Source organism: Platichthys flesus, chromosome 12, assembly GCF_949316205.1.
Source record: "Platichthys flesus chromosome 12, fPlaFle2.1, whole genome shotgun sequence".
NCBI classification, from domain to species: domain Eukaryota; kingdom Metazoa; phylum Chordata; class Actinopteri; order Pleuronectiformes; family Pleuronectidae; genus Platichthys; species Platichthys flesus.
Window position 1 is genome coordinate 23661461 of NC_084956.1, and position 12596 is coordinate 23674056.

Here is a 12596-nt window from a genome sequence, read left to right on the forward strand (position 1 = left end):
TGACAACATGTGTTTCCGGTTTGCTTTATTCCCCTCCAACAGGGCCTCTAATCATACCTCTGTTTCGTTAGCAGAGTCCACTTCATTCAAGTGGAGCTGATTGTTGTGGTGACTGTGCTCTCTGATGTGATGCTCAACATTTTGCTGGAGATGTCCATGGTGATGCCCATCTTTTTGTCAATGGAGATGCCCATAGTGCACGACTGTGACTGGAACAGTCACTTTTTGGCCGTGCAAGTTCCAGGAGTGGATAAAGAAGTCCTGGTGTCCTTTCAAAAGAGCAACCATTCTCTTTACCTGGATGGAAAAAACATCATCAGAGAAGTTGGGCACGCTTTAACATTTTGACTTGAAAGAACTGTACATGACAAATAAAGTAAACTGGGATAGTTTGATGTTTTTCAACGCCTGGAGTAGATTGACAAGTGATCTTGGCAACTGATGTTGAATAATAATTGTATTTCAGTCCGTTTGGTTTTGTTAGGATTTCAATATTTTACCTATATTCTCTGTCTGACTCAACTCTAAATGAATAAAAATAGAAGCAGTTTGAGCCAGATATAATGCCTTCTATACAAATGATTAATAAATAACCTTTTCCTTCCTAGTGTGTAATCTTGAAAATAAGAATGTGTCTGCGTTACAGTTCTGTTTCGTTGTTTGGTTAAATTGTTTTGAATGTCTGTACAAACAGAATATTGTTTTGATATAGCGAGAACACAATAATCTTTTCTCCAATTGTCAACACCATTGGCCCACATGCCATCAGCTGTGTCAAGGCCTTGGGAGTGGCTCCTTGTCACTTCCGTAGTCCAATACCAAGAGGATGGCCTACGCCTGCGCACTTTCGAGGAGGAAGAACCAAGATCTACTGTTATAAAATAGACAGGCGCCAGCTTGATGCGTTCTGATGGGTCTCGTGTTCTGATGCGACTTGTTGGATTCCCATTGCTTTGCTGATTGATACCTTTCATTGCTTTCTAAATAAATACTTGATTGAACAAACCGAGTTCGGCTCATCTTCTCATATTTAGGATAAACCAACACGCCTGACAGTTTCCCAAATAGAAAGCCCTGAGAATTAAACATGCATTTATTTTACATGCAGGAATTACAGCCCCTTAAAAAAAATATACTTAAAAATGTATATTTTTAAGTATATTTAAGTATATTTCTAACCAACTGTGGCATTTATTTTAACTCATATAGGTTGAAGCATCAGAAAGCATTTTTTCGGCATCGAGTCTGTCAAAGTCTGCTCACCATCAATATCCCATCTGGATGTACGATGAAACGTCTGTCATTACTGATGAATGGAAATCGTGTGTAGTGGGTGCAGTCATTGAAGCCCACTGGGATTGGACACAAGAAACAGTACATGATAAAGTATTACTCACTGGATAAAACACACACACACACACACACACTCTAAGCTAAATATCATGTTGAAGAGGTAGCTTGTCATAAATGGTTCAATTAGGGCTGCATGATGTATGATAAATGTCTAGTTTGAAGAAATCAAGTAAAAACAACTCATACAAAAGGGTCATTTCAGTTCATAAAATAAGAGATGATAGCTGCCACATCAGCTTCCTAGAGTCACAACAGTTCTATAATCTGTTACATTTTAGTTACAGCATATGAACCAGCCACAGTTCACAGGACTGTCGTGACCCAGGATGGTTAGCTGACTGGATATCTTAAGAGTGGATTCTGAGGTAGACGATTTCTGAAGAAAGGTGGTAAAGAAGCGTGCAGTGTCATAAAGAACCAGACTGGTGCAGCCCCATATTTGCTCAGTTGCTGTAAGAAACACTCATGCTAGCTGAATTATAAATAAAATTAACATCCACCCTTAAATGGCGTCAGGACTAGATGGTGGATCGTGGTCCTGCTGGTTGCTGACCATGGACTGTGATTGCAGCGAGACTGCTTGGCATGTCATGTTGGGGTTATCCTTCGGGAGGTTTACCCTCATCAATCAATCAATCAATCAATCAAATTTTATTTGTATAGCCCATATTCACAAATTACAATTCATCTCATAGGGCTTTAACAGGGTGTGACATCCTCTGTCCTTAACCCTCAGCAAGAGTAAGGAAAAACTACAAAAAAACCTTTTTAACAGGGTAAAAATATGTAGAAACCTCAGAGAGAGCCACATGTGAGGGATCCCTCTCCCAGGACGGACAGAAGTGCAATAGATGCCACGTGCAGGAGAACATCATCAATAATCAAAGTCTCTAGCAGCATTGATGAAGCACAGTCCATGCTCAGCAACCATCTAGACCACGATCCACCATCCAGACCAGACGCCACTTCAGTCCTCAGTCACCGTCCACCGCCGCCCACCAGGAGGACCCATCACAAGCCACCACTGCGGTCCTGGTCCACCGCCCGTGCCCAATGCCAACGCGACACAGGGTCCGCCACCAGCACCACGATCAGCCCAAATGACTCAGAATCCGCCACACTGGATCCAACACCGCGACCCCCGGTGCGCGATCCACAAACCGTAATCCATGGTGCGGCCACAGAGGCCCTGGATCTGCGGGTGATAAAGCAAAGGGATTCCGGGGAAGGGGGATAGGGATGGAGAAGAGGAAGGAGAAGCTGGAAAGAGAAGCTCCGTGTGTCATGTGTCATAAAATAGAACAAGTAACGTTCTGGCGCACTAATTAGCTCTAACTATAAGCTTTATCAAAAAGAAAGGTTTTGAGCCTACTTTTAAACGAACAGATGGTGACTGCCTCCCGAACTGAAAGTGGTAGATTATTCCACAGCCGAGGGGCTTGATGGCTAAAAGCTCTGGCTCCTACTCTACTTTTAGAGAATTTAGGGACGACAAGTAGGCTTGAATTCTGGGAGCGGAGTGCTCTAGTGGGTTTATAAGGTATTAACAGCTCTTTAAGGTATAAAGGCGCTATATTATTAAGGGCCTTGAAGGTGAGGAGGAGAATTTTAAATTCTATTCTAGATTTAACTGGAAGCCAGTGTAGCGATGCTAATATTGGAGAAATGTGCTCTCTTCTCTTTGTTCTCGTCAGGACACGTGCTGCAGCATTTTGGACAAGCTGTAGAGTCTTTAACGACTTCCTGCTGGAGCCTGATAATAATGAATTACAATAGTCCAGTCTCGATGTAACAAAGGCGTGGACTAGTTTTTCTGCATCTTTTTGTGAAAGGACATGTCTAATTTTTGAAATATTACGCAAGTGGAAAAAAGCGGTCCTAGAAATTTGTTTTAAGTGACTATTAAAGGATAAATCAGGATCGAAGATCACTCCCAAGTTCCTGACTGTTTCATTGGAAGCAAGGGCAATGTCGTCTAGCGCAGCTATATCATTAGATAATGCATCTCTAAGGTGTTTGGGGCCAAGTATTATAACCTCTGTTTTGTCTGAGTTTAATAAGAGAAAATTGCGGGTCATCCAGGTTTTTATGTCCTTGAGACATGTTCGAAGTTTAGTTAATTGATTACTTTGTTCAGGTTTTATTGACAAATATAACTGGGTGTCATCCGCATAGCAGTGGAAATTTACCGAGTGTGTCCTGATAATGTTTCCTAGTGGAAGCATATATAATGAGAATAAAATTGGGCCAAGCACAGAGCCCTGTGGAACACCATGATTAACTTTGGTGCGCACAGATGACTCATCATTAATTTGCACAAATTGGGAGCGATCAGAAAAATACGATTTAAACCAGTTAAGGGCGGTTCCATTAATGTTAATTAACTGTTTTAGTCTTTGTAATAAAATTTGATGGTCAATTGTGTCGAATGCTGCACTGAGATCTAACAGAACGAGGACAGACACAAGTCCCTGATCTGAGGCTATTAAAAGGTCATTAGTGACTTTTGCCAAGGCTGTCTCTGTACTGTGATTGGCTCTAAACCCCGATTGAAAGTCTTCATATATATTATTTTCCTGGAGAAACTCACACAGCTGATTGGCTACCACTTTTTCTAAGATTTTAGAAATGAAGGAGAGGTTAGATATTGGTCTGTAATTGGCTAAAACCTCTGGGTCTAGGGTGGGTTTTTTGAGTAGGGGTTTGATGACAGCTATTTTAAAAGACTGTGGTACATAACCTGATGATAATGACAGATTGATAATGTTAAGTAACGAACTATCAATTAGGGGCAGAATGTCTTTAAGTAAGTTGGTAGGAATGGGATCTAAGATACAGGTTGTTGGTTTAGAACCTGAGATTAATTTGGTAAACTGATCACGGGTGATCAGAGAGAAGCTGTCTAAGTAATGGGTAGGATTCTCAGCCGTTTCTGAGATCTCTGTTGTTGGGAGGGTATTAGTGCCAATTGAGGGCAGGAGATGGTTGATTTTATTTCTAATAGTTTGAATTTTATCATTAAAAAAGGTCATAAAGATATTGCTATTTAGGGATGGAGGAATACTGGGTTCGGTGGAGGTGTGACTCTCTGTCAGCCTGGCTACAGTGCAGAAGAGAAACCTGGGGTTATTTTTATTCTCTTCTATTAGTTTTGAATAGTAGGCGGCTCTTACTTTGTGGAGAGCCTTTTTATATTCTTTAACACTATTCTTCCAGTCTATGAGGTTTTCAACATTGTTGCTGGAGCGCCACTTCCTTTCTAGTTTTCTTGATAATTGTTTTAACTCATTTGTCTGGGAATTATACCACGGAGCTAATTTACTATGTTTGACATTTTTCTTTTTTAGAGGCGCTATTGAGTCTAATGTTAATCGTAATGAGTCTGCAGAGCTATCGACGAGGTGGTCGATCTCAATGGAGCTCAGGGTTTTAAAGAATTTGTTGTTTATATCTACTGCTAATACGGGTTTAAATGTAATTGGGATTATTTCCTTAAATTTAGCTACAGCACTATCAGGTAGACATCTAGAAAATGAATTTTTTATTAGTGGCATATATTCAGTTATTGAAAAATCAAAGGTTATTAAATTATGGTCTGATAGAACTGGATTGCGCGGAAGTACTGTTAAATTTTCAATTGCGACACCGTACGATAATACAAGGTCAAGTGTGTGGTTACCACAATGAGTAGGTTTGTGCACACACTGACTGAAACCAATAGAGTCTAGTATTGAAATAAATGCTACGCTAAGGCAATCTTTATTATTATCAACATGAATATTAAAGTCACCAACAATAATAATTTTATCGGTCTTTAGGACTAAGTTTGATAAAAACTCAGGGAATTCCTTTAAAAATTCAGTATAAGCCCTGGGAGCACGGTAAACTACGGCAAATATGATTGGCTGTTGGTGGTTCCTTGATTGGCGTGGAAGACTAAGAACCAGACATTCAAATGACTTGTAGCTGAGTTTAGGTTTAGGATTAATTGATAGACTGGAGTTAAAAATAGCAGCAACTCCACCTCCTCGCCCAATTTCTCTAGGAACCTGTGAATTGATATGACTGGGGGGAGTAGATTCATTTAGACTGACATACTCTTCAGGATGCAGCCACGTCTCAGTGAGGGACAATAAATCTATGTTGTAATCAGAGACTATTTCATTAACTAAAAGAGCCTTTTTTTCCAGTGATCTAATGTTTAAAAGACCACATTTAAAAGTCTGGGTTTCCTGTATTGTTTCAGAGGTTGTTTTAATTTGTATTAAATTTTTGTGTGGAGTTCTCGTTCTATTATTGTTTAATTTCAATAATTTAATCGGACGGTGAACAGACACAATCTCTATGGGGTTTTGTGACTGATCCAGAGGGAGCGCAGAGAAGTGTTTAGCACTGCAGCTCTGCTTCCTGGTCCCAACTATGGGTTGTCATGTTATAGACTTAGTAATATTCATAGATAAGAGAGCTGCTCCATCCCAAGTGGGATGAACGCCGTCTCTCCTAACAAGACCAGGTTTTCTCAAAAAAGTTAGCCAATTATCTATAAAGCCCACGCCGTTTACAGGACACCACCTCGACAGCCAGCGGTTAAAAGACAACATGCGGCTAAACATGTCATCACCTGTTGTGTTAGGGAGCGGGCCAGAGAAAACTACTGTGTCCGACATCGTTTTAGCAAAAGCACACACCGACTCAACATTCAATTTAGTGACCTCCGACATACGAAGCCGGGAGTCGTTGCTGCCGACGTGAATTACGATTTTATTGTATTTACCTTTTTTAGATTTAGCCATTAACTTAAGTTTAGATTCGATGTCGCCGGCTCTGGCCCCTGGGATACAATTAACTATGGTCGCTGGTGTCGCTAACCTGACGTTTCTCAGAACCGAGTCGCCAATAATCAGAGTTTGTTTATCAGCGGGTGCCTCGCTGAGTGGAGAGAATCTATTTGAAACGTGAGCTGGTGGCTCTTTAATCAAGGGCTTTCTAAGTCTAGCACTATGCCCCCTCTGGAACGTCACCCATCTGCCCTGGGCTCCCGGCTGCACGGGACTAGTCTGGGGACTGCTCGTTAAGGCTAAGCTACGTGCTAAGCTAGGTGGCTCCGCGGCTAGCGGGAGCCGGCTAACTACAGCTAACGGAGTTTCTAAGCTGCTGAGCCGAGCTTCTAAGTCGCTAAGCCTCGCCTCCATCGCTATCAACACACTACATTTATTACATGTACCACTACTGTTAAGGGAGGCAGAGGAGTAGGTAAACATTAGACACTCGGAGCAAGAGAGAGCAGTAGAGCAACAGGGAGAGAGAGAAGACATCGCTGCTATATAGCTACGAAGGTGAGCTCAGACAGAACACAGAATCACTAAGCACGATAGAATAAGCGTTGGTATGTGCGAGTGTTTAACTACAGACCGGTGATTTTAGCCGTAGTGCTACAGGGAAACAGTTGTGTTTAGCAGCGGAGCTAATTCGCAGAGCGACCACCACCAGTGGCAAGAAAACAGGAAATGACGCAGCACGCTTACCGTAACAGGAAATGACTCTCTTTTTTCATCAATGCTGCTAAATAATTTTAATCTGGATGATGTTTTCCTACACGTGGCATCTATTGCACTTCTGTCTGTCCTGGGAGAGGGATCCCTCACATGTGGCTCTACTGAGGTTTCTATGTTTTTTTTTGTTTTTCCTCACTCTTGCTGAGGGTTAAGGACAGAGGATGTCACACCCTGTTAAAGCCCTATGAGACGAATTGTAATTTGTGAATATGGGCTATACAAATAAAATTTGATTGATTGATTAAATGTACTGATGATAGCAGATATAACTGGTTTTCTACAGTAATACTGTACGTTTAAGAGTAGGTTTAAAACATTCCTTTTCAATAAAGCTTATAGTTAGTGCCGGTCCAGGCTTGTCTTAGACCTGCTCTTAGTTATGCTGCTATAGGTCTATAATGTCGGGGAACACATGATACACAGAGCTTGTCTTTCCAGCTTATCCCACCTCTTCTCAATCCTTATCACATCAAAGAAATTAATATTTCATCAATACATATAACTGACTTGACCTCTTCCCCGGAGTCCCTTTGCCTTATTGTCTGCAGATCTAGGGACGCGGCTGCGGCCGCATCGTGGATTGTAATATATGGATCGCGTATCAGAGATTGTAATGGTGGATCCAGTATGGCGGTTTCTTTATCGTGCTGGCATCTGATAATGGTGGTGGACCACGACTGAGGTTGTAGCTAATGGTGGAATCTAATGGCAGCAGTGCACAATGACTGTGGACTATAGTGGCATCCGAACTTGATTGTGGATCGTGATCTTGATGGCTGCTGTCGTGGCAATTTCTACAATCCCACCTTAGCCAGGAGGAAACGAGATACAATTCTCTTACAGTATTGTCACAATTTAATGCTCAGAGCATGATGCATACGACAGAGTTGAGTTTGTAATATGGACTTGACAGAAGACAGTGGTTGGTATTTATACATTTGGCTAACCCACCCATTCGGGAGGGGGTGGTTAAACAGTTAATGACATGCAAGAAAGGCAGCACTTCAAACATCTTACAGCTCCTCCTAGAGAGGAACAAACTTATCGATCAGCCTCTTTGATATTAAGGAAATAGGTGAAAGGATATCCTGTCCATCTGCTCTATCTCAGACCCCTGGAGTGTAACATCTGTCTTAATGTTTACTACCACCATAAATCCCCCGTGCTGTAAAGTCTTTGTTAGGTGAATTTGTGGGTGAGAAAGTCACATGATATCAGAGCAACACCCTGACTTCTCAGGGATGCATATGCTCATCTTTCTAGACATCAAAGTAGTTGTTTACATCCAGACTAATTAGATTACTGTGACTGGAGTATTCAGGCTAACACTCATTCAGTTCAACAGGAAATGGCAACATCAAAGTTACATTTGTTAGCGATTCAATCATGATCAATCAAACTATACCACATGTTACACTTCCCTTACACTGCTGATGCTGACCATAGACTATGATTGCAGCAGGACTGCTTAATATATAATATTTCTCCTCAGATACTCGACCATTACTGACAGTAATCCATCAATTCATTGACCTTCAGTTCCGCTTCAAAATGTATATTATTATCAATGCTGCTAAAACCCTTATCTTTCTGACTTTCTCCTTTACACTTGACAGCTATTGCACTTCTGTCCATCCTGGGAGAGGAATCCCTCACATGTGGCTCTCTCTGAGGTTTCTACGTTCTTTTTACCCTGTTAAAAGGGTGTTGAGGGTTAAGGGCAGAGGATGTCACACCCTGTGAGACAAATTGTGATTTGTGAATATGGGCTATACAAATAAAATTTGATTGAAAATTTGATCGATACAAGTCAAGTGAATTACTCCTGGGCTTTCAAATGTGTGATTGAGCTCTGAAGGTAATAGGAAGTCTTTCACTGGTCAGTGCTCATGTCAGTACTGACTGTTGACACACCTAATATGGAACAGTCAGTATCTTTCCTGTGCAAAGACTTGCTGTTGGAAATTGAGGATTAAAGTGACTGGAACGATTCTGCTTCATGTTCTGACATCATCGATTAATAACTTAAGATAGATAGATAGATTACTTGATTCATCCCCGAAGGGAAATTAAGTCGTCATAGCAGCCGGTATATTTGAATACAATAAAATACAATAGAATAAAATAAAACAATATTGAGGTAGAATAATAAAAACAGAAACACAAGATAAATAGGTAGATAAGGTGCAGTGGCAAGTTGATGGTAATAGTACTGATGATATGATGGTAATGTTATTGTTAGACAGCACACAAAAATAGCACAGTACATGTAGTATACAACACAACACAATATACACGATAGTAACCATACCAATACAACCGCAGTACACATGGCAGCAACAGCATATAAAACAACAACAGCAAACACAACAATAACATGTACACATGTACAAACACATGCACATAGACCCACATATACAAAGAACACACAAAGAGTACGACACAATATGACATGATACACAGCAGAGGTACAAATACAAGTATTTGACCACACAACAGACAATACAATATACCATGAGTGCAAGAACATGTAGACAGAGCGTGCAAAAGACAATACCACTGCACAAAAAGATATAGAATATCAATATGGTTTATATTAACACATATCACATATGATATGAAGTAAGTGTTACAGTATCTGGAGCGGAGTGTTGTACAGGGTACACAGTGCAAGGAGACAGGTATATTTAGTGCAGTTCTGTGATGGTGGCTCTGACAGAGGTAGATGAGTTGTTGGGAGGAACGATTTCCTGTATCGTTCCTTAAAGTCACCTGTGATGATGAAGACCCCGGGATGTTGTGTCAGTCACAGTGTGGATGACGTCACACGCTGCTTCTGCGTTCCCAGACGGAGGAATGTAAACAGTGATGGCGAAAACACTGGTAAACTCCCTCGGCAAATAATATGGACGAAGTCCGACGGCGACGAGCTCGATGTCCGGGCTGCGGAAACGCTCTTTAACGGTGACTAGCCCGGGGTGACACCACCTGTTGTTCACGAGCACGGCGAGGCCCCCTCCTTTCTTCTTGCCGGTCGCGGTGGTGTCTCTGTTGGCTCGAACCGTCTGGAAGTCGGGAATGGTGACGTTGGAGTCCGGTGTTATCTGCTCGTGCAGCCACGTTTCCGTGAAACACACAATACTGGACTCCCTGTACTCCCTCTGTGTCCTGATCAAGGGGCAACATCCTGGGCTGAGCGATGAGGCCGATACGGAAGTGTAAAAAGCTGCAGTTCACTGGGTGGCCACTAGAGGCTGGCTCCAAGAAACAGAAAGTCCCATTGACTCCAATGTTAAAATGCCCAACTTTAGAGCAGAATTAAACCTGTTTACAGCATGGTTCAACCTTTGGTTTTAGTCTCAATCGCGAGGTTATTTATTCATGACAACTCTGAGGGGGGTGAATTTTTTTCTTACTCTCCCGTTTAAGCGATATTGAGGTTTAAAATTACGCATAATTAGGGGCGTGGTCTATTGATTGACACCTGGGCACAGGCTCCGATGCGGGCACAGCTTGTCACTAGCCTCGTTAGCTCCCCTCAAGCCACCTGCAAGCTGCTCGGTCCACTCGTAGCTTCATGTCGGCGGATCCCCGTCGATTCACTCGACACAAACCATGGCTGGCTGTGCAGTTCATTGAACTAACAGACCGTCTCACAGCTCTGTTGTCAAGTTCTTCCGGTGAGTGAAAATCGATTTTTATTTAATTCATATATTAGAAGCGTAGCAATGATTAGCAGGTAGTGTTGCTCACGATGCATGGCTTGTTAGCTTATGTCGAGATTAAGCTAATGTTGTTTAAGCTTGTGTTCACCGCATAGCCTGTAGGTTCCTCTCTGAGCAGCACAGCCCGATGCGGTCCTCATGCTACATTATGGAGCGTCAATGCTAGTGACAGTAAACCGGTGCGCACTTTAGACATAGTGGAGAAGTGTTTCAATGTAGACATGGGGATTATTAGTTACAGCGATCAATGTTGGTGCGTCATATAAAACTACTGCGCAAATATGTAAGCCTGGTCACAGGAATGAAAGCTTAAATGATGTTATATTATCGCTTTAGCATGAGTTTTATCATCGAGACTAACCCTATTTGTTAATGTTAAGGCTATATACATCTGGCAAGGGTAGTTGATAATAATAATAATAATTATATTTATACATATTTGTTTCACTAGATGTCATCTGTGGTTACAGTGAATACTAAGTTTGTGTTCCATAATTGTTCACTTTCAAACTCTATTAAACTTATCTCCCTTGTTTGTTAGAAACGTGAACATGGCATGAAATAGTAACTATATGAATATGAAATAACACAAAGAGGCAATGCAACAGATGGATTATGTGAACTGGGATATCTAAAAAGACTGAAGTTATTGACATTTTATTGTTTGCATATACATAAGTATGAAGATGGTAACCTGACAGATATTGTTTTTTACGTATTTTTTATTCGTTTAGTTTTCCTCTAGGTGATCCTGAGAGGCTAGACCTGTGGGTGATCAACATGAAGAGACAGAACTGGATTCCGAGCCTCTGCAGTCAACACTTGAGAGACAACACTTGAGCAATGACAAAAGGATACACAGAAATGTTTTAATAACTTCTGAGAAATCAAGCAACTTGATTGTTACATAGCAACTACAATTTTAGCATGAACTGTGTACTGTACATTTCTACTCTATTTACAATGAATTTTGTAAAATCAGCGTATCACATATCGGTGTGTTTTCGAGTTTTCCTCCAGGTGACTCAGACAGCCTGCACCAGTGGATGTCCAACATGAGGAGACAGAACAGGACTCCAACAAGACTGAACACTAAGTTTCATCACCTATGCACTGACTCCAGGAGCAGACCTGTTTTCATACCTTACAAACAATCAAAGCAAAGGTAATGTGGAAGAACTCCATACTGCATTGTCTTGGTAGTGCACTGTTTAATTCTTATACAGAGTTGAATATCCACAGAATTTTTTGGACAGAAACTTTGTTCATAAGTAACACTTCCTATACAATAATGCCATTCTTTTATGTCTCCTGTCATTTTATTAGGGACGGACGAGCCTGAAGGACTCAGCTGTGCTGACGGTGTTCTGTCTCTTATGGGGAATTAGAAAAATAAAGCACTGGGTTTTTATCTAAATTGTATCAAATCAGATTGTAAAAGATAATAATTTTTTTAACCAACCATAATGAATATAGAAATTAAATCTATTATCCATGATACATAGCAATGATTGCCAACTCTAGACAGTTGCAGGCCATCTTTAGTTGAGGGAGAAACGTGAAGTGTTGGGCCGATGAAGCTTGTGCAGGTCGTCCTCGTGTTGGGCCGATGAAGCTTGTGCAGGTCGTCCTCGTGATGACCAGCCTGAAGCTGCCGATCTCCACCATGTTGCTGCTGAGGACAGATCCGGTGCTGCAGTGCTTCATCTAAGAAAAAGAAGAAACTCATTATAGAATAATGTCTTATGTTGTGTATGTTCCAGCAAAGACTGGTTCTTACAGTTTATTCTGTGTTCAGCACCACAGATTTCAGACAGAACCGATGTACTGGGCTCTGGGTTTGTACCCTCATAGTTGAACCACATATTGTAAGTAAGTTTGGATCAAAGTGTCAGCCAAATGAAATGTAATGTACTGACAGAAATAAAACATAGTACAAATAGATAAAATGTATTTCTACCTC

General features: G+C 41.2%; 1 long non-coding RNA gene across 1 annotated transcript; it reads left to right on the top strand.

Moving 5' to 3' along the window:
* Positions 1 to 9786: 9786 nt before the first annotated feature.
* LOC133966723 (uncharacterized) lies at positions 9787 to 12596 on the top strand. The gene is made up of 4 exons (XR_009923975.1): positions 9787 to 10588; positions 11368 to 11798; positions 11960 to 12222; positions 12258 to 12596. It is a non-coding gene; the product is annotated as an uncharacterized LOC133966723 (long non-coding RNA).